This window comes from Schistocerca nitens, chromosome 9 (genome assembly GCF_023898315.1).
Source record: "Schistocerca nitens isolate TAMUIC-IGC-003100 chromosome 9, iqSchNite1.1, whole genome shotgun sequence".
NCBI lineage: Eukaryota > Metazoa > Arthropoda > Insecta > Orthoptera > Acrididae > Schistocerca > Schistocerca nitens.
This window is the reverse complement of record NC_064622.1, coordinates 396,310,977-396,335,028: the sequence shown is the minus strand read 5'-3', so window position 1 is coordinate 396,335,028 and position 24,052 is coordinate 396,310,977. Positions and strand designations below refer to the sequence as shown.

At 45.7% G+C, this 24,052-nt stretch overlaps 1 protein-coding gene and 1 pseudogene across 1 annotated transcript in view; both read right to left on the bottom strand.

The window, feature by feature from the left end:
* The window catches only part of LOC126204267 (cell division control protein 42 homolog), a 334,388-nt gene that overhangs the window by 187,016 nt on the left and 123,320 nt on the right, over nt 1-24,052 (bottom strand). The gene's annotated exons all lie outside the window — the stretch shown is intronic.
* LOC126204717 (5S ribosomal RNA) lies at nt 20,037-20,154 on the bottom strand (annotated as a pseudogene).

Below are 24,052 nucleotides of genomic sequence, written 5' to 3'. Positions count from 1 at the left end.
CGACAACCGCTGATATTTGCTCTATCGAAGTAACGGCAGTTGTCGAAGACGTGACCCGGCTGCATTCCCGTAAGTTATTTAAATGTGGATGGGTTGATGGAGATGGGTCCCTCTATCCTCCCTAACTTAGGACTTTTGTTTAAAACAGCATAACCTCATTCGATTTATCTGTAGTGCGTAATAAGTTTACAGTTTTCATTATATGACAGAAAGTAAGGAGTGATGGGTCGCGAAATGGAAACGATAGTGAAAATCAAAAAAGTTTTATTTGCAGCAGCTAGCTACAGATTCTAGCTACATCTCTACATAGTAAAAAAAAATGGTTCAAATGGCTCTGAGCACTATGGGACTTATCTGCTGTGGTCATCAGTCCCCTAGAACTTAGAACTACTTAAAACTAACTATCCTAAGGACATCACACACATCCATGCCCGAGGCAGGATTCGAACCTGCGACCGTAGCGGATGCGCGGTTCCAGACTGCAGCTCCTAGAACCGCTCGGCCACACCGGCCGGCGAAAATGCGGTGTGAAATGAAGGAAATGTTTTGTTGTTGTTATTACTACTAGTATGATTAATATTAACGTTCGTAACTTTCCCCTACTCTGTATCATCTAATTAATCCTTCACTGTGTGTAACCCATTGCATACCAGGTACTTTTGAGCTGTCGTTTTAAATAAGTTTGTTTTACTAATCTCTTTGCGTCCTCGGACAATTTATTTTACAATTTTATTCCATTATTAGAAAATAATATTTTGAGTTTGATGTTTATTCTTTCATTTACAGAGCTATTTGTACAGTGATTATTGAAGTTATTTTTTATGTGCATAAGTAGTTGGTAAATCTACTCACATAGTGTAGTTAAAATCCTCATGTTTCAAGCAGATTTTTACAACGAACTCGATTACTCTCTTTGGTTATTATTCTTTTGACATTTTTCTCTTTTCGTATACTGTTTTTGTATTCTGAGCATTTGTTCACTTGAAAAGAATTCAGTAGCGAAGAATTAAGTGTTCATATGAATAGTACGTCAAAAGAGAGCTGTTACGCATTAATGACAGCACTCTAATGGCCTAACATTCTGATGACATTCCGTTTGCAAGCATCTTTGGTATATAAAATGAGATTTTCACTCTGCAGCCGAGTGGGCGCTGATATGAAACTTCCTGGCAGATTCAAAATGTGTGCAGACCGAGACTCGAACTCGGGACAAGGAAATCTTTCGTTCTCTCAGTGACTGCAATGATGCCCTCATCAGCAAAGATAATTTTTTCCCATTATTATCATTATTGGGGAAGTTACTGTGTACATATCATGAGTAGTATAAGTTCTGATATCCTACCCTGAAAAACTCCTATCATAGCGTATTATGGTTCTGGTAAGTGTTTCACTAAATTTTAGCATTTTTTGAGGCTTGTACTGCTACGTACGATGCGAGCCAGTCCATAGCTACACTTCTTATTCCTAATGACTAGCTTATTTTGTAGAATCGTAGGGTCAAATGTATCAAAACCTTTAAAAAGATCTAAGAATATATGTGACCCACTCATCCTTATCAAGAGCATCAAGCAGCACTTTCGTGAATTCTGACTCTGACGTTTCGAAATCTACTGTGCTTCATGTAAAAGGTGGTATGTATTCAAGTGGCTCCTTACTCTGTCTTTCGTAACTGAATCACTTTTGAGGATGCCGACAACAGGGAAACGAGCCTGTATATTTCTGTGTCTTTTACATTATCTTCCTTTACTCTGGAAATTTCCCTGATGCTTATGAAACATTTATTTGGCTTGTTAAGGGAGTTTCTATATTCTGGGAGATTCTATGTACTGTATCCATCGTTTTAGCACTATGTAACCTTCCCACTATATTTTGTTTCTGCATGGAATTTTGCCCAGCTTCACCTCCCACCCTTTAAGATCTACGTATAGCAAAAACTATGTGCTCACAAACTTAAACTCATATGCTAAGCTTTGACTAAACAGTATTTAATATGAACTGAACTGTAACATGAACTGTAACTGATCTGAACGCAACTTGTCTTTATGTTAAATGCGCACGTCAAGTAAAACAGTTATGTGAGCCTAGTCAAAATTTCCACTTACCTCGCGGCTTGACAACATTATTGCAGAGTTCTCGCAACCACAACAGCAAACAGCAAGCAGGCAGCGTTTAAGCTAGATTTCTATTTCCAGATACGTATTCGAATTGTTACATGTGGTGACGCGTAACGACAAACAGTGAGATGGGGAGAGTAACTATTCCTATGAAATTATATGCCAAGACAACGATTTTAGAATGAAGTATATATTCAAAAAGACAGAGTAATACTTCGGGGGATATTCACACATAACATAGGTCTGAACAATGCTATGCTTAACAAAGGGAACAATGTTTTAAAGAGGTTACAGCGTTAACACAGAATTTCTGTAAAAATCAAACAGTTTAATCAATTAATAAGTTAATGCTTGAATCAGGGAAGTGAGATGGTCTTTCTCTCGGCTCTGAAGGAGTTAACTAGCTGACAATAATCATTCCTAGCTGTGCAGTGCTGCAGCCTTACCTCTAACTCCTTCTTTTCAAAACATAACATTACTTAAAATTCACTTCACTTTCTTCACTTTCTAGTATATCCATTTTATTCATCCTTGCAGTCCTTTACAATATTCTTTACCTAACAGATACAATCACAAGTCAACATAGCACTCCCGAATACGTCCCTCACCCACCACACCGCAACTAAGAATGTATCAGACTAAGCAGAGGCAAAGACTGTGACACGACAAGACTAAAGGCTGTTTAACGGTAACATAACTTGCTTTCTGTCTGATGTGCACATCGATGACATACAAAAACCAAATTACACCACCACCTTACAACTATACTGGCACTTCATCTGGAGCTGTTCACTCTTTATTTTTTAGATTTTGTACAGTTTTATTTTTATGCTCTGCGGTTGGTAATAACATCATTACCCTTAATGCACATGCCAACGGCATGACGTCTTTGAAATACACCCGTTCTCGTCGGATCACCGAAGTAAAGCGACGTCGGGCGTGGCCAGTTCTTAGATGAGTAACCGCCTGGGTGTGCCATGTGCTGTTAGCTAGTCCCTTTTGCCTTTACAGCGATCTCTCCGCAGAGTCTCGAGAAGTGAGGGCATGTGACACTGTTTGATGGTGATCCGTCCGTCGGATGAGGGCGCTAAGTTCGGCGGTAGGTCACGTGTCCCTTCTCTCATCATCTCCAATACGAACATGACAGTACACTACTCTACACACCCATTACACACGCCTACATTTAACAGATACATTTCAGCACACAAGTTTCGTACTTCCGAGAGGAAGTTGCCATTCTGTGCTAATGACACGAAAAAGCTTTCCAGTTAGGCGACTGAACTCGTCCTTCGGCGTCGCACACCAAACTGCGCCAAACCACTGTAGGTTTACCTAGTGCATGGTTATTTATTGGCACTGTATTTTTCTGGGACAATTTTTCCTTTACTTTCTCTGCAATACTTCCTACCTTAAGGGGGTAGGATGTCAAACGTGTCGACTTGGAGCAGGGGAGGCATCATAAGACATTTTAATAACCATTGTCTATACCTTTAGAAAAAAAATTCATAAAACTTTGGCAGCATGACCAGGAATGATTCAGGATTCACACTCATAGGAGAGGAAGTTCAAAAACATAACAAAATAATTTTTTGCATGTGAAATTTCATCATCCTTTGCTCTTACTATTGGCTGCATTTGTTGCTATAGGTACACTTTTATTCATAAGCAAGACCGGTTCTTCAATGAATTTTGCACAGCATACAAACCATGCTTATAGGTGTACGACACTCTAGAATTTTCCGAATCTATTGAAAACTGTTGTAAAAATTGAGATAACTATAAAATTTGAATTTTTTCTACATATGAAGTTTAAAATGTAACAACTATTTCATTTTTTCATAAATTAAATGAATTCTTTAGTTTCATGCAACTATAAGTATGGTTTGTATGCTGTGCAAAATTCATCGAAGAATCTCTCTTACTTATGAAGAAAAGTGTACCTACAGCAACAAATGCAGCCAATAAATAAGTGAAAAAATGATGAAATTTCACATGTAAAAAAATTATTTTGTTATGTTTTTGAACTTCCACTGCAATGAGTGTGAATCCTGAATCATTCCTGGTCACACTGATAAAGTTTTATGAATTTATTTCTAAAAGTATTGACAGTGGAAATTAAAAAGTCCTGTGGTGCCTCTCCTGCTCCAAGTCTGCCCGTTTGACGTCCTTAAGCAGTAATAGAAATCACCCTATAAGGCTATTTGTACTACTTTCCTACGAAGCTATACAAACTACTTTTCAGAGGCCAAATTGTAGGATGCGTTGGGGAGATAATACTAGTTTTCATAAACTAACACAGCATGCGTTTCAGGTACAGCAAGCTATTTCTCGATATGATACTTGGAGGCTGTTAGCTTCCATGCCAGAATGCATAAAAGAGTGTACCGTTGCCAGTGGGGGACGCACCTCGTAATGAAGGGCATCATTCAGAATAGAATGAAAAGTTAATCGTTTAATACCTGTTACGAACATCCCCCATAAAGATCGATAAATATCGACAGATGCGTCACGGAGAAACACTTTCTATTTCCGCCAGTGTAAGAGATTATCTTCTTTAATCTTCCCATTGACGAGATTTTTGTTTCCCCTGCGGATATCATCTGTTCAGTCCTGCTGGTCTAGTCCTAAAGCGGGTGCCTGGAATCCAGGTCGGACCACGGAAATTTTCACTGTGTCTACAACCTAGCCTTGACCTCTCAACGAGGTGAGGATTCGTTAGGGACCATACGTGGTTCTGATTGCACTTTAAATTGAAGGTCCACTCATGCCTGTTTATAACTGTGTCGGATTGGAGACACGCAAGCTGCCAAAGTGTCGTTCAATTGAAATACTGGCACGAGGCCATTGAACCACTCGGAATCATAATAGCCGACCTCCGATACATGAAGATCGAAAGCAGTGCAGTAAAAAAATTACACTATAATGTCTTACATCTGATCACGACCGTGCGAGCATACTTGCACACGCTCTCTCTCTCACTCTCTCTCACACACACACACAGTTCTAAAAGTCTATTGTACAGTACTGCGGACATTTTATCAGTATCTGTCCAGTGGATGAAAAGTAGCATGTGTTTGTATGTAACCACATAATTAATGCTAATAAAATTTTTCCACTAGAGAGTAATTGTTGTTTACACTTCACTGGCCGGCCGCAGTGGTCTAGCGGTTCTAGGCGAGCAGTCCGGAACCGCGCGACTGCTACGGTCGCAGGTTCGAATCCTGCCTCGGGCATGGATGTGTGTGATGTCCTTAGGTTAGTTAGGTTTATGTAGTTCTAAGTTCTAGGGGACTGATGACCACAGTAGTTAAGTCTCATAGTGCTCAGAGCCATTTGAACCATTTTTTTACACTTTACTACTCATGATACGTACACAATAACTTCCCCAATAGTGCTAATAACGGGAAAAAATTATCTTTGCTGATGACAGCATCATTGCAATCACTGAGAGAACGCAAGATTTCCTCGCAGAGAATACTAATGGAACCCCGAAGGAAATTTACAATTGATCAAATGGGTCAAATGGTTCTGAGCACTATGGGACTTAACATCTGAGGTCATCAGTCCCCTAGACTTAGAACTACTTAAACCTAACAAACCTAAGGACCTCACACACATCCATGCGCGAGGCAGGATTCGAACCTGCGACCGTAACAGCAGCGCGGTTCCGGACTGAAGTACCTAGAACCGCTCGGCCACAACGTCCGGCAAACTTCACTAGACGAAGCAGTAAACGAGATGCTTCTCGTGATTGCAGAAGGCACTCGATGACTGCTTGGTTAAATGTCCTCCCCGACGTACTAGCGCAGGTGTGCACTACTGTCATCTTACCACCGCAGCATGGTCATCACACAGACTTGCGAAGACCTGATGTAAAGTCTGTTCCTGAATGAAACCTTCTGTTCGCTACTCTCATTAAAGATGTGTGTGCACAGCGAGTACACTGCCAGCTGGTCTGCATACAGAGCGGTAACGCCCCGCGAGTAATACGGCCTCCTGCAGTGCGCGTTGTATATTTATCCCGGTGAGTCTTGAAAGCCCGGTAGCAAGAAGACAGCGTCGGCTCTCGGCGCTTGCCGCGACAGCCTGGCGAAGCACAGACTCAGGGGCAGAAATAGCTTTACGGTGCAAGCGAGGCGAGTTGTGAGAACTGTTGTGACGGCGAGGTTGCGCGAACTCTGACGTCTAGACGGTTTGTCAAACGCCGTTTCCCGATAATGCTGTTGGTAAGTTGATATGACGTGAAATATTGTTTCTGTCTTCAAGAACGGCGAATGTGGGCCACCATGAGTACTCTGGGGCAGTGATCACGACAAAATGTCTTCAGAAAATTTCGAGATTTACATCAGTAATATTTTCAGGAAATTTCGAAATTACACGCAGAGATCGTAAAATAATATGTACTCTTCCAGGAGTGCTAGTTGTGCAAGGGCTGCAGGAGAGCTTCTGTGAAGTTTGGAAGGTAGCAGACGAGGTACTGGCAGATTTAAATTTGTGAGGACAGGTCGTGAGTCGTGCTTGGGTAGCTCAGATGGCGACTCTGTAATAAATTTAAAAAAATAAAAAAACTGACTAAAGGAATCTTCAACGAACTTCAACGGATGTCATGTGACGTCCGCTACAATCAAATACAACGAACAATAATGAACAAAATGGAAAAAAATAGTAGAGCACTTGCCCGCGAAAGACAGATTAGATTAGATTAGATTAATACTAGTTCCATGGATCATGAATACGATATTTCGTAATGATGTGGAACGAGTCAAATTTTCCAATACATGACGTAATTAAGTTAATATAACAACTTTTTTATTTTTTTTATTTTTTTTATAATTTTTTGTTTTTTTTCTTTTTTTCTTAATTTATATCTAAAAATTCCTCTATGGAGTAGAAGGAGTTGTCATTCAGAAATTCTTTTAATTTCTTCTTGAGGTTCGAGTCTCGGTCCGGCACACCGTTTTAATCTGCCAGGAAGTTTCACATCAGCGCATACTCCGATACAGAGTGAAAATTTTATTCTGCAATATATACTTTTGCCCAGTTTGTGCAATAGTAGCACGCTAACTAAGCATTTGTGTATCTTAAACGTTATTTCTTAACTTTTTCATAGTTTATGTTAACAACTTTTCTTCCGCCATTCTTTCACGAGTTTACTGTGAAAGCTTTGCTGAGAAAAAACATTTACGATTGAAAGTAATGGCAATCGCTGGCCAGTACTTTCCCCCATCTTTCTGGCAGCATACGAATCCCGCGGCGGAAGAGCTGGGCGTCTCTTGAGGAGACGCATGGATAGATCCAGTTCTGCACTTGTTCGTAGACCGGAACTGCTGGCCAGCCAGGCCGTGTGCCATTGATCGAGAAACGTGGCAGTCAAAGGGGGCAATGGCTAGATAATACGGAAGGTGGGATAGGACTTCCCATTCTACAAAGAATGGTTTGACGGGTTTTGCGACATGAGGTCGAGCACTGTCATGTTCCAAAACCACCTTTTCATGTCTATCGCTTCATTGTGCCCCTTTGTCTTTGCTCAAACGTGTCGCCGGCCGATGTGGCCGAGCGGTTCTAGGCGCTTCAATCTGGAACCGCGCGGCCGCTACGCTCAAACGCGTCAATTGCTTTCGACAACATCCTCCTGTGAGTGTTTCTGTCGGTCTCTGTAGCTGTGAAAACCTTATCTCTTCCACCGCCATGCTGGTAGTCGACGTCAAAATCACCGTTGTTGAAGCGTTGAAACCATTGCTGCACGTTCTTTCACAAACAAGTGCCAAACCACTGTTCTGACCTAGCATTTTATGTGCCTCAGTCGCAGATTTCTTCACGTCAAAGCAGAAAATTAAAACTTCTCGCAAATGTCGTGAACTGGGCTCCTAAGTTGATATATTCAATCGAGAATAAATTTATGATGCAATCGCAAATCGACTGATATTTTGATGGCGCTATGTTCACAAATGACTATACGTATTTTGTGATACTACCTACCACCTGCACCACCACTTTCCATACTGCCATCTATTGTAAAACGGCGGAAGCCAAGCTGTACACCGTACAGAAAGTACGCTATCTCATCGAAAGTATCCAGACACGCATTAGTGGTCAGTAATAATCGACGTGTCCACTCTGTCTTTTCGATGGCTTGAATTTTGCTAGGGACCCCCAGTGAGGTGTGTGAATGACAGTGGAGGAATAGCAGCCCATTCTTCCTTCTAACTACAGAAGGTGGTGATGTTGGACGCTGGGGCCTAAACACAAAGCAGCGCCATACCGCAACATAACCCCCTCCTTACTTAACTGCTGGCGCTACACACGATAACACGTAATGTCCTCCAGGAAATTCCCAGACCAAAACAGGTGTAAAAGAATGAAACCGGAGTTGCCCTATAGATGGTGCTAGCTGTCAGTGTAGCGCCCGTTCAAAATGGTTCAAATGGCTCTGAGCACTATGGGACTAAACATCTATGGTCATCAGTCCCCTAGAACTTAGAACTACTTAAACCTAACTAACCTAAGGACAGCACACAACACCCAGCCATCACCAGGCAGAGAAAATCCCTGACCCCGCCGGGAATCGAACCCGGGAACCCGGGCGTGGGAAGCGAGAACGCTACCGCACGACCACGAGATGCGGGCGTAGCGCCCGTGACACCGCGTCTGCAGCGCCATCTGCTTTCTGTAACGGCTGACGGCGAATGTCAACACACAGTAACCCGAGTTCCATACATCGATATGTGTTTCAAACCCGTAAACAGGCCGAGTTTTGTGCCTACGAATTACGATTTGCGGAAAGCATTGGTTTTCTATTGTCATCTGAAGAAAACTGCTGCTGAATCGCATCGAACGCTTGTCGAAGCTTTCTGCGAACATGCTCTTGGGGAAACGCAGTGTTTTGAGTGGTTGAAATAATTCAAAAGCGGAGATTTTGAATCCAAGCCAAGGCACGTTCCCGACTCCGTCTCCTCAAGCTCCTTTCCAGCCGTACGTGGGGTCTGGACCCCTCCACCATCCTCCACACCTATAAATCCCTCATCCGCCCTATCCTTTGTTACGCCCATCCAGCCTGGATCTCCGCCCCCCCTACCTTTTATAAATCCCTCCAAATCCTTGAACGCCATGCTCTCCACCTTGCCTATCGCATCCGTCTCCCCTCCCCCACGCGGATCCTGTATGATCTCATCCCCTTCCCCCACCTCCTCCTTTTCCTTGAAAGGATACGGATCCTGTACACCTCCCGTAAACTTGATCCTCCTCACCCGCTCGTATCCCCGATCCTCTCCCACCCCCGCCCGCTGCCGCGCCTGTATTCTCACGTCCCGCCCGGTCTCCATCTCTCCACCCTCCTTACCCTCTCCCAAGGTGGCTTCCGCCAGCTCCCTGATGATGTCCTCGTCCCCTCCATCTACCCCTCCTATCAACTTTGACCCTGCCCCGCCCCCCACTTCCGGTGTCCTTTCCTTTCGGCACCCTCCCTCCCTTCTCTTCTCTTCCCTTCTTTTTCCTTTTCCCTGTCCCCTCCCTCCCCCCTCTTCCCCCGGGCTTCCTCTCCCCTTCCTCCCTCCCCCCTATCTCCCCTGCCCGTGGCATCTCTGCTCTCCCCTCTCGCTCTCCCACTCCCCTTCCTCCTCCTCCTCTCTTGGCAGGTCCCCGGACTCGCACACGCATAGTGAACATTCGCGCGCCGGACATCATCGCCTTCTGTGTCTCGTGTGTGTGACGTCGTTTAGTGTTTTTGGTGTCCGCCGTCCCACTACTACGTTCACTTGTGCCGTCGGATTCATCAGTGTTCTGTGCGCCGTGCCAACGTGTTTTCAGTGTTGTTATCGTCACGTGTGAACGACTCTGTGTTTTTTTTGTGTCTCTGTGACCTCTCTCTTTTGCCCGTCACTATGTTCATTATCATTCTCCGTTCTTATACTATTGTAAACACTATGGCTGAAGAGCGGCGTAGTGTGCCGCTGCCAGCCTACCTGATTTGTACAGGTATTAAAATAACAATAAAGTAAAAAAAAACGATTTTGAAGTGACGAGTGCGGGAAACCACCGAAAACCAGTAATGGGCTCCCTGCTACATTCTGTGTCATTCTGCACCATTGGTGGGACAGTGTCAGCAGCCGTTCTAGGGAATCGCCGCCCTATACGTAGGCTGCAGTTATCACCACAGCACAAAAGTCTGTGTTTGCAGTTGCGCTGAGCCGAGGAAGCATGGACCGTCGGGAATGCCGTCGTATCGTGTTCAACGATGAACCGCGGTTCCGCAGTAGCCTGCACGAGCGTCATCGGCGAGCATGGCTGCGAGGAGACACAGCGGTGTTATTCCTAGAGCCATGGTGCAGGGAGTCATCGAGTATGACTTCAGATCATGGCTGGAAGCCGTTGCGTGAAACGTTGGACGTCCTGCGTCCTCATGAGTTACCTCTAATGCGACTGTATGGTGGTGCCATTTTTCAATGCGACCTTGCTCGTCCAACAGTGCCAAGTGTATCTACGCACTGTTTGCGTGATGTTGAGGTGCTTCTGCGGCCAGCAAGATTCCCATTTCTTTCCCCGATAGAACATGTGTGGCACCAACTCGGGCGTCAGCTCCATCCCACTTCCGGTATGCTAGATATCACAAACCAGTTAGAACAGCTGTGGGCCATCGTGCCTCAGGAGGGAGTACCGCAGCTTTATGAACCCACTCCCAATTGAATCAGTGCAATCATCCAGGCTGTGCGGGGCACAACTTCACGCTGAGAAGTAGGCTCATATCGCCAAGTTCTGTGTAAATTTAGCTCGACGTTGGAATCATTGAAATAATAACAATCACTCTCTCTACCCGTAATATTTAGTTTTGTTCCCTCGTCCATTCTGGATGCTCCACTTTTTTAAAAGGCGGTGAATACATTCTGTGCGAATCACCGTGAAATATCTGGCTAAGGTTACTTGTTATAGCAACATACATTTTCTTCCCGTTCTATCCACGGATAAAGCGTGAGTAGAATGACTGCACTGGTAGGTTCTTTTGTCGCCTAATTTTATCTGCACTCTACTATACGAGATAGGTACGTAGGTGCGTGAACAATAGTCTTATTTCCTCCCTTTCAGGGCAGTTCTCGAAGTTTTCTAAGCGGGTTCTCTCAAGATCCACATCATCTTGCTCTCAGTATCTACCAGGAAGGTTTTTCAAGATTTCTTATTACATTCTCTCGCCACCCAAAAACGAATATGACCGTTTGCAGCGCCCTTCTTTGTATGCATTCGACGTACTCTGTTAGTCCTTCATGATAAGGGGTCTGTGTACTTGAGCGAAAATCAAATATGTACTCTACGAATGGTTTGCATAGAATCTCTTTAGACGACAAGCTGCAGTTTTCTAGCATCCCGCCAGTAAATTACCAAGTAGCGTTTGTTTCGTTTATAATGGAGCGCATGTGTTCGTTACACTTCATACCACCACATATTCAACACCTCTTATTGGAAAAAATCATGTCTACGGTAGCACCAGTGCATGAAGGTAAAGGGTGTTATTGTTAAAAAGGGAGACAAACTGTATGTGTGTGGATCAGAAAATATTTTTTTGATTTGCTTATTTTATGATGTGGTGTATGTATTCAATCCTTACCGTTGTTCGTGCCTCCCGTAAATAGCGCCTGTAATATGTAAGAAAGACAGTCTTGTGGAAAACGGACTCATTCATTCATTAATGTGGCTATCATTTTGCAGTACCTGGTTCCTTGCAGCAGGTCTTATGGTATTGTGTATAGTACAGTGTTTATGATATTTTCAGATTCATGTAGTATTAATACCAATAATAAAGGAAAAAACTGGTTAATGGGGGGGGGGGGGGGGTTGGGTTGTTTGGGGAAGGAGACCAGACAGCGAAGTTAAAAAATGGTTCAAATGGCTCTGAGCACCTTGGGACTTAACATCTATGGTCATCAGTCCCCTAGAACTTAGAACTACTTAAACCTAACCAACCTAAGGACATCACACAACACCCAGTCACCACGAGGCAGAGAAAATCCCTGTCCCCGCCGGGAATCGAACCCGGGCGCGGGAAGCGAGAACGCTACCGCACGACCACGAGCTGCGGACGACAGCGAGGTCATCGGTCTCATCAGATTAGGGAAGGATGGGGAAGGAAGTCGGCCGTGCCCTTTCAAAGGAACCATCCCGGCATTTGCCTGAAGCGATTTGGAGAAATCACGGCAAACCTAAATCAGGATGGCCGGACGCGGGATTGAACCATCGTCCTCCCGAATGCGAGACTGGTTAATGAAAAAAAGATAATATACTACAATTGTACCCATCTACTGACCCGCCACAGACTTGTGCGGATAGCATTAAGTGTCTACTGCTGTGATGTACACAAACTTTCCTAGTGAAGCAGTCTGTCTATTAGTGAAAGCCAAGGAAAAATCTCCCTAGATTAGCCCGAACATACAGACAGAAATACGAGGTGGAGGACTTTATAATATCTAAACATATATGATATACACTCCTGGAAATGGAAAAAAGAACACATTGACACCGGTGTGTCAGACCCACCATACTTGCTCCGGACACTGCGAGAGGGCTGTACAAGCAATGATCACACGCACGGCACAGCGGACACACCAGGAACCGCGGTGTTGGCCGTCGAATGGCGCTAGCTGCGCAGCATTTGTGTACCGCCGCCGTCAGTGTCAGCCAGTTTGCCGTGGCATACGGAGCTCCATCGCAGTCTTTAACACTGGTAGCATGCCGCGACAGCGTGGACGTGAACCGTATGTGCAGTTGACGGACTTTGAGCGAGGGCGTATAGTGGGCATGCGGGAGGCCGGGTGGACGTACCGCCGAATTGCTCAACACGTGGGGCGTGAGGTCTCCACAGTACATCGATGTTGTCGCCAGTGGTCGGCGGAAGGTGCACGTGCCCGTCGACCTGGGACCGGACCGCAGCGACGCACGGATGCACGCCAAGACCGTAGGATCCTACGCAGTGCCGTAGGGAACCGCACCGCCACTTCCCAGCAAATTAGGGACACTGTTGCTCCTGGGGTATCGGCGAGGACCATTCGCAACCGTCTCCATGAAGCTGGGCTACGGTCCCGCACACCGTTAGGCCGTCTTCCGCTCACGCCCCAACATCGTGCAGCCCGCCTCCAGTGGTGTCGCGACAGGCGTGAATGGAGGGACGAATGGAGACGTGTCGTCTTCAGCGATGAGAGTCGCTTCTGCCTTGGTGCCAATGATGGTCGTATGCGTGTTTGGCGCCGTGCAGGTGAGCGCCACAATCAGGACTGCATACGACCGAGGCACACAGGGCCAACACCCAGCATCATGGTGTGGGGAGCGATCTCCTACACTGGCCGTACACCACTGGTGATCGTCGAGGGGACACTGAATAGTGCACGGTACATCCAAACCGTCATCGAACCCATCGTTCTACCATTCCTAGACCGGCAAGGGAACTTGCTGTTCCAACAGGACAATGCACGTCCGCATGTATCCCGTGCCACCCAACGTGCTCTAGAAGGTGTAAGTCAACTACCCTGGCCAGCAAGATCTCCGGATCTGTCCCCCATTGAGCATGTTTGGGACTGGATGAAGCGTCGTCTCACGCGGTCTGCACGTCCAGCACGAACGCTGGTCCAACTGAGGCGCCAGGTGGAAATGGCATGGCAAGCCGTTCCACAGGACTACATCCAGCATCTCTACGATCGTCTCCATGGGAGAATAGCAGCTTGCATTGCTGCGAAAGGTGGATATACACTGTACTAGTGCCGACATTGTGCATGCTCTGTTGCCTGTGTCTATGTGCCTGTGGTTCTGTCAGTGTGGTCATGTGACGTATCTGACCCCAGGAATGTGTCAATAAAGTTTCCCCTTCCTGGGACAATGAATTCACGGTGTTCTTATTTCAATTTCCAGGAGTGTATGTACAGTGTCATTCATAAGTACATCTGGGGTTTCAAAAGGAGACTGTGTGAAAACTTCAAGTCATACAGAAAATAGACGCATTTCACTGGACAGAGCTTCTATCCAAGTTTTCAACTCCCATTACTGGTGCTCAGTGTGGGCAATGGTTATGATGTGGCAAACGCCAATACTTTCGTGTAATTCACTGAAGTCGCTGGCAGTAACTGCCTGCGAAGGTCCGACAGACCGCCTTGGAGGACACACCACCCTCTTGTGCAACTACAGCACGGCGAATATTACAAAAAGAACCTTGGAGAGATTCTCTATCCATTGATGTATGATATTTTTCTGTGCGTTCTCGTAGCATGCTGAAACCGGAAAGTATTTATGAGCCCTCTATACCTTCACCAGTTCGAAAAATTAATTCTAACTTGAGCTCTATTATACAAAGGATCCGCGGCGATCTCCGTGAAACTCCAGTCACAGCATCCGCTGTGCTTGCTAGCAATTTCTCTTATCAGAGAGAGCCCCCTTGCTTTTGTGGGAGTTGGTAGAAATCGAATCACTATATCTCATGTGGGTTTCCAGATTTTTAGTTATAAGCTCCACAGCATGAAGTAAAAGTACCATCAGAGTCTATCTACGGCAACAATAAATAACATACAGGAGTTGGACGAAAATATGGAAACACGAAAAACATAACACATTACCATGAAACTGGCTGGCAGATTAAAACTGTGTGCTGGATCGAGACTTGGAGTCGACTCTCGGTCCTGCACACAGTTTTAATCTGCCGGGGAGTTTCATATCAGCGCACACTCCGCTGCAGAGTGAAAATCTCCTGGAAACACATTACCATGCCTAATACCGCGAAGGAAAACCGTTGCCAATCATAAAAGCTTCCAGTTTTCTGGGAATGGATAAATATAGGTCCTGCATGATTTTCGACGGAATCGTATACCATTCTTCCTGCAAAGTAGTGGCACGTTCAGATAACAATGATGAACGCGGCTAGCAATTACTAATCTCTCCAAAGTAGACCATAAAGGCTCAATAACATTGAGATGTGGTGACTGTGTTTTCCAGGGGAGCTGTGTGAATACAGGACCTGTCCTCTGGGACCACAGAATCACCACTGAGGAACAAGTATTGTACCCTAGGATGGACCTGGTCAACGAAAACGGTCTCATAATCCTTGTCAGTAATGCGGCATTGCAGAGTACCCATATGGCCCATGGAATGCCACGATGTGGCTGCCAAAATCATCACCGAACTCCTGCCATGTTTCACTTTTGGGACGTAGACTCGGCCTGAAGGTCGGGACGAGAAAGAAACAAGACTTATCCAACCAAATTACTTTCTTCCATTGGTTCACAGTCTAGGTTTAACCCCTTCGGCACCACCGTCTCCTGTTACGGGCATTAGCTGATTAGCATGACTGATGAGTGGATTCGGAGTTCCAGTTCGCCCTCCAATTCCCTGCTTATGGCGCTCCCTTCGTGTTGTTTTGGTGCTAACTGGGTTCAAATGGTTCAAATGGCTCTGAGCACTATGTGACTTAACATCTTAGGTCATCAGTCCCCTAGAACTTACAACTACTTAAACCTAACTAACCTAAGGACATCACACACATCCATGCCCGAGGCAGGATTCGAACCTGCGACCGTAGCAGTCCCGTGGTTCCGGACTGCAGCGCCTAGAACCGCACGGCCACCGCGGCCGGCTAACTGGGTTCGCTAGGGTGACATTCAGTTACGCAGTGGCCTTTTGCAGCTCACGTCCTCTTAATTTTCGTAACATTCCTCTTGAATGACAGTCTGTTACTGTCGCTTAACACACGTGTTGTGACTTAGCGGGTGATGTTTTTCAGCGTTTCCTGAATGTGGTGTGAATCTTCAATACGGTGCCCCTTTAACCAGGCAAAACGTCGACTCCCTTGATAATGGAACCTCCCACCACACTAGCACCAACAATTTGCCCACGTTCGAATTCACTTACCTCCTACAGAATGCACTCACAACTACACAGAACACTGTTCTGATCATGACGGACACTTGCAACGTACTGAGGACACTGGACAGATGCCATTCGTGGTCAAATACAACAGCGCAGCCTGCAGGCTTGGCTAGCATCGGCGTTTATGTTTCAATTATCCATTTCTCGCTGCGTTTCTATATTTTCGTCCAACCCCTCTATGTATCCAATCGCAAAACGTGTAAAAGATATAACGAACGCTGTTCAGTAGAGTATGTGTTTAATACGCTCATGTTCCGAAGAAACAGAACAACTTGAACGACTAGCGATAGGACGTTCATATTCACAGGACATGAACAGTAGTATATTCTGCAGCGATGATTAGCATTTCAGTCACGTGGGTTGTGTCCTGTTACCTAGGCACAGAGTCCGCCATGGGCCCTGATAATTTATTCCACGCGTGGTAGCATCCACGGGTAAAGGCGTGGATGGCGTCCCTGTGATATGGACATCGATGCTATGCTGCATTCACCTGGTTCCAAAGTTCATCTGTGGCTGCTGACATCGGGCGACACTACTGCACCTGTCGTTTCATTATATCCTACACACTCTCAGTTGGCGAAAAGCCTGTTGACCTGGTGGGCCAAGGCAAAAGGCTGACATTCTGTGACACCAAGAAGGCACGTGTTCGTGCAGCAACATGGGGTCGTGCACTGTCTTGTTGAAAAATGGCGTCTGGGGTGTTGCGCAGTAAGGGTATGGCTACGGGACGCAGGACGTCATTCACGTAGGTCTCGCTGGTCACAATGGCCTGGACACGCGACAACTGTGATTTTTAGTACGACCGAACAGCACACCAAACCATAAGGCCTTTAGCTGGCGCTGTATGTCTTGTGCGAATGCAATCACCGTGATGCCGCTCCGCCTGTCTGCGGCGAAACAAAATGCAGCCATCATTTTCAAATAAACAGAACCTGGATTCGTCCGAAAACACTGTTTGATGACATTGCTGTCCTCACTGACGTCGCTCCATACACCATTGCTGTTTAACAGGTTGTTGTTGTTGTGGTCTTCAGTCCTGAGACTGGTTTGATGCAGCTCTCCATGCTACTCTATCCTGTGCAAGCTTCTTCATCTACCTACTGCAACCTACATCCTTCTGAATCTGCTTAGTGTATTCATCTCTTGGTCTCCCTCTACGATTTTTACCCTCCACGGTGCCCTCCAATGCTAAATTTGTGATCCCTCGATGCCTCAAAACATGTCCTACCAACCGATCCCTTCTTCTAGTCAAGTTGTGCCACAAACTTCTCTTCTCCCCAATCCTATTCAATACCTCCTCATTAGTTACGTGATCTACCCACCTTATCTTCAGCATTCTTCGGTAGCACCACATTTCGAAAGCTTCTATTCTCTTCTTGTCCAAACTAGTTATCGTCCATGTTTCACTTCCATACATGGCTACACTCCATAGAAATACTTTCAGAAACGACTTCCTGACACTTAAATCTATACTCGATGTTAACAAATTTCTCTTCTTCAGAAACACTTTCCTTGCCATTGCCAGTCTACATTTTATATCCTCTCTACTTCGACCATCATCGGTTATTTTACTCCCTAAATAGCAAAACTCCTTTACTACTTTAAGTGTCTCATTTCCTAATCTAATTCCCTCAGCATCACCCGACTTAATTTGACTAGGTGGAGAAATGGACGACGCGCACGTAACCCATGCTGCAATAAACGGCGACGGACAGTCACCCCTGATAGTGTACGATGTGTTACACTGTTCGACTGTTGCGTCGGAGCTGAGAAGGACGCAGATCTGTCCTGAAATGCCATTCGGATGAGGTGTCTATCTTCCCGGGCGGTGATATGGACGGTGGGACCTGACCAATGCCGCCGTATTCTACGGCCCTGCATAAATCATTTTGCACACACCCGTTGCACTGCCGAAATACATCGTCCCATACGAGCAGGAGTCTACCGGATGTATACATCACTTTCTCTCGTGCCAATAATGCACCCTCTTCCAAACTCACTAATCTGACCGTACAGTTCGCACATACGTCTGCGAGGCACCCTGCACTTCTACTCAAGTCACACTCACCCATTACCTTCGGTTTCTAGAGAAAACGAGAGCTGCAGGCACAGTTTACCTGTAGGTGGTGTTGCGCCGCGCTGTCGATGCTGACCTTGAACCCACTGGCCGACACGGTTCAAATGCTAATCATTTCTGCACAACATACTGATGCACATGTCCCGTGAACACGAACGTCCTATCTCTAGTCTTTCAAGGTGCTCTGTTTTTTCTGAACATGAGTGTATATTATGCAATAATAACTGTTCTTACTTTTCTTTAAAAATGTGACCACAACAAGTATTTTGATGTAGTTGTCGCTTCGGCCATTTACATTGCTTTGTGCCCCGACCTTTGCAATTTTCCTGTAGGATATTTGTTAAGCAGATGCACTGTTCCGCTGGGAGTTTGCCGGGGAGCAGTTCGCTGAAGTTGCTGCGTGAGCCCCGGCTATGGAGACGAACACAAGATGATGCGGAGCCCAGCGGCGCTTGCCACACAAAGGCGCTGGCGGGCGCTAAGTGGCACCGGAAGTCGGAAAGCTTGAGCGAGGTTCCTCCCGATTGCCCCACGTGTGTTCCCAGACAATTAGGGCTCTCATTTCAGATGTTAACGTTAGTTCACACGTTGTTAGTCAGCAGGATGTGCAGCTCTGCCGTGGACCGTGAAGACTGGAGCAGGGCCCTTCCCCGTACCAATTAATTATTCCTGATATCTGAGATGTTACCAGAGCAAGGAATCACTCGTGAGCTGCAAAATGCTACCAGCACAGCGACTTTGCGTAGCTAGTTAACACAGGTAGCGGTACAAGTGGCGAGCAGCTCCTCGTAAGTCACACATTTCTGCGGTAAATGCGCAGCGACACTTAGAGGTGATGTAAACGGTGATGTCAACGGACAATGGACGACTGGAAACGATACTGTGAGGTGAATCACACTATACCATGTGGCAGTCAGATCTACCAGGAACAGAAGTATGAAAGCCAAGTTTGGTTGCAATACTTACATGTCTGTTGTTTGAAACTGGTAAACAATATTTTATTCAGAATAATTTATACATTTCTCCCATCTCTCCAGCAGTCTATGAATGTCACGCCAAAAAACAGTTTTTCTTTTGAAGCGAACCAGTCAGCGAGCCTTTTTCGCACGTTTTCATACGAATTGAAGCGTTGTTCAGTGAGAACGTGTCCCACTGACGCAAACAGATCATAATCGGACGGAGCCAAGTCTGGAGAATAAGCCGCATGCTCTAGTATTTCCCAACTGAACGCCTCGATCGTTTCCCAGACCCGTTTCATATGTGTGATGGGGCTTTTTCATGGAGCGATGTGAGTTTGTGTTGCTTTTTTTCATATTCTAGTCGTTTCAACGTAATGTTCGATTTAAGTCGATCATTTGCTGTTGTTAGCGATCACTGTTAACTCTTTCACCAGGTTGTAACAGCTCATAATAGGCGACACCCTTCTGATCCCACCAAACAGAGAGCATTGTCTTCTTTTCAAAGCGATATGGTCATGCAGTGGATGTCGATGTTTTGCCTGGATTCGCCCATGAGTTACAACGCTTAGGATCCATTTTTCTTCACCTGTAACTAGTCTATTGAGAAACGACTTTCTTTTGATTTCCCATTTTCCGCACCTTTCCCATAGCTTACAACCGAAGAGAAACAGCTTTCTGCATCACATTCAATTGTTGCGCGAGTTCCTGTTGTGTTTGAGTATCATCTCCATCCAATAAGCTTGGTGCACAGTTCGACGATCCTGCCTTGGGATGGTTACATGTGAGAAAAAAAACCACTCCGTCTTCAGGCCACAAGTAGCCGATCGGGACCATCCGACCGCCGTGTCATCCTCAGAGGAGGATGTGGATAGGAGGGGCGTGGGGTCAGCACACCGCTCTCCCGGTCGTTATGATGGTTTTCTTTGACCGGAGCCGCTACTATTCGGTCGAGTAGCTCCTCAATTGGCATCACGAGGCTGAGTGCACCCCGAAAAATGGCAACAGCGCATGGCGGCCTCGATGGTCACCCATCCAAGTACCGACCACGCCCGACAGCGCTTAACTTCGGTGATCTCACAGGAACCGGTGTAGCCACTGCGGCAAGGCCGTTGCCGGAATGGTTACATGTGGTAAACTGGAATCTTGGCAATGGCTATGCCTACCACCAAATTCCCCCATAGTCCAACATCGAGCCACTATCACATACGGACGCCCTATGAATCTGGATACTGTACGATTCAAAGAGGTGGCCTAAAGAAGAGCTGCAGTCGGTACCGTTTCAGAATTTGTCACGTGCTGATAACGCAGCTCCACACGATACGCAGCACCTGCGTGTCCTTCACAGTGATCATTTAACACCTGTGCTGTTCACACCCCTTATACTTGTATACCCTACTGGACATGGTAACAAACCTTAACACGATTAACACCAATTAACTCTGTTGACCATGGTGACAATTCTACCCGGAGCTCAAATCACACTGAGGGTGTGTACATCATGTATAAAGTGGCATTCACATCTGACCATGCCTTCTAGGTCCTTCACAATTTAGTCTCATATATGTATGAGACCATGTCTTCTGGGTGTTAAACGTTTTGCTCGGATATGTATGTATAGGGTGTAATGGGTATAAGTGCAGATTAGTTTTACATGTGGTAACTTAATATGTCGACACATCAGTTTTCTCTCTGCATCTAACAGTCTTCCCACAAACATGTCACGAACACTGTGACCTGATGTTTCCTGCATGGCACTACCTAGGCTGTGAAGTGAACGGCACCTGGCAATATAGTCTATCATTTAGCCTGTACGCATCCATGCTTCAATACCTGACCTGCTGCTCAGGGGAAAATAAGCTTTGATGGCTTGCCTCTGCCATTCGTACATGGAAGTACTAACCGACCTAAAAACATATTACTCGTAACAACTATAATTATTTGTCTGCAAATTAAGTAAATCTGGTGCAATGTTATGCAGTATACCAATCCTCAGTCACCAATAAAAGTATCTGCCTTATATCTGCTACACCTAGTATATATATATATATATATATATATATATATATATATATATATATATATATATATATATATATATATATGAGAGAGAGAGAGAGAGAGAGAGAGAGAGAGAGGATGATTAGTAGCTGATGCAGCTGGGATCAGAATTTGCAGATACAGTTGTAACAGCTAAGATCCCTTAGCAATTGTCACAATTGCTTAGCTGTATATTCGTATCTACATACAGGTGATGAATAGATCTACCTAAAGACTACAGCCACTGTGTCACACAAATCTGTTTTCTGTGCAAAAATATTCGGTGAACAGCGAAGGTAATAATTTCAGTCGACTACCTGCAAGTAGGAAAAGACGGCGAACGTCTGCAGAAAAGCCCGATATTTGAACTGACAAGGGAACCTCCCCATCGCACCCCCCTCAGATTTAGCTATAAGTTGGCACAGTGGAAAGGCCTTGAAAAACTGAACACAGATCAATCGAGAAAACAGGAAGAAGTTGTGTGGAACTATGAAAAAAATAAGCAAAATATACAAACTGAGTAGTCCATGTGCAAGATAGGCAACATCAAGGAGCATATGAGCTCAGGAGCACTGTGGTCCCGTGGTTAGCGTGAGCAGCTGCGGAAGGAGAGGTCCTTGGTTCAAATCTCCCCTCGAGTGAAAAGTTTAATTTTTTATTTTCAGACAGTTATTATCTGTCCGTCCGTCCGTCCAAAAAATTTGTAAACGTTAAAAACATATGTTTTGACAGAGCACAGGGAAAACTGTGCGACTGTGAAACTGTTGCAGTTTATGTGACAAACTCTAATCTTTTCATCACTTTTTTGGGAGTGATTATCACATCCACAAGAAAATCTAAATCGGGCAAGGTAGAAGAATCATTTTACCCATTCGCCAAGTGTACAAGTTAGGTGGTCGACAACATATTCCTGTCATGTGACGCCCATGCCGTCACCAGTGTAATATAGAATATATCAGACGTATTTTCCTGTGGAGGAATCGATTGAACTATGACCTTGTGATCAAATGTTTTCGGTTCCCATTGGAGAGGCACGGCCTTTCGTCTACTAATCGCACGGTTTTGCGGTGCGGTCGTAAAACACAGACACTAAACTTATTACAGTGAACAGAGACGTCAATGAGCGAACGGACAGATCAAAACTTGGCGAAAATAAACTTTTCACTCGAGGGAAGACTTGAACCAAGGACCTCTCGTTCCGCAGCTGCTCACGCTAACCACGGGACCACGGCGCTCCTAAGCTCACACTATCCTTGATGTTGCCTATCTTGCGCATGGACTACTCAGTTTGTATATTTTGCTTATTTTTTTCATAGTTCCACACAACTTCTTCCTGTTTTCTCGATTGATCTGTGTTCAGTTTTTCAAGGCCTTTCCACTGTGCCAACTTATAACTAAATCTGAGGGGTATGCGATGGGGAGGTTCCCTTGTGAGAGTTACTGGCTTTATTTATGTTGTGTTGGCTGAAGAGCCAACACAGTGTTACTAGAGGAGGTCGAAATGCACGCGTTTTAGCTCACGCAGGCTGGCGAGAGGAGGGAAGAACTATACTGGCGTGAGGTCTGGAACATGACAAGGAATTAGAATTCAGAAAGCGGACGTAATTAGTTACATACTTAACTTTAATCCATTAATGATGAACGTCGCTCTTGACGGTACATGAGGCACAATATTATCTGTTCAGAAGACATAGTAACTGAATATGGCGCCTTGCTAGGTCGTAGCAAATGACGTAGCTGAAGGCTATGCTAAACTGTCGTCTCTGCAAATGAGAGCGTATGTGGTCAGTGAACCATCTCTAGCAAAGTCGGCTGTACAACTGGACGAGTGCTAGGGAGTCTCTATAGACTAGACCTGCCGTGTGGCGGCGCTCAGTCTGCAATCACTGATAGTGGCGACACGCGGGTCAGACGTATACTAACGGACCGCGGCCGATTTAAAGGCTACCACCCAGCAAATGTGGTGTCTGGCGGTGACACCACAATTTACTCACGGATACGCTACATTTTCTTCAGGCGGAGGATGTGAACCGCGTTCCTCCGGAACTGGAGTCCAGCGTGTTAACACTGGCGCGCGAACTCGCTCCCCGGACGCCTCTGGAAGGTAAGGTGCGAAGCTGACGGCGGTTGGCTGCGAGCCGCGGCGGTTCCTCCGCCGAGTGAGCGGGGCAGCGCTGGAGCTGCTGCAGGAGCCCCGTTCTTGACCTCTGACCTCAGCCAGCCTCTTTGTGAGAGGCGTCCGTTGCTGTCCCGCCGGCTACCTCGTTGCAACATACACGTGCCTACCTACTTAATCGCGCTCATTCAAGGATACGAGTTTCCTTCGGTTACCGGATCCGCCGGGCTTGCACAAAATTTTCAGCCAGCTACGGGAGGAGACCTGCGCTAAAGCGGCTGTTAGCTGATGTCCGCACTAATGTTGACTTTGCAGATAAAATATTCGCAGGTGATGCTCTTGTCTGCGAGAAGGTACCAACTCCAGAAGACTGTACTCACTTGCGAAAGGACCTGCAGAAAAGTGATGAATGCTACAGAGACCGGTAGCTGACCCTCAACGCAAATAAATGTAACGTACTGCACATACATGGGAGAAGAGAGCCACTACTGTGCAACCACAAGTTTGATGACAAACTGCTGCAAACAGTAAAGTATCTAGGAGCAACCATCTGCAGCGACTTTAAGTGGAATGACCACAAAAACCGAATAGCAGGAAAAGCAGTTTCTAAGCGGAGGTTCACAGGATGAATCCTAAGGAAATGTAACCCATCTACGAAGGAAAAGACTTACAAAACACTTGCTCCACCAACTCTTGAGTATTGCTGGTCGGACTCATAGAAGGGATAGAGAAGATCCAACGGAGAACGGCGACTTTCGTCACGGGATCGTTTAACATCCGCGATTGCAATACAGAGATGCTCAAAAAACTCTAGTGGCAAACGCTATGAGACTGGCGTTGTGCATCACTAAGTGGTGTA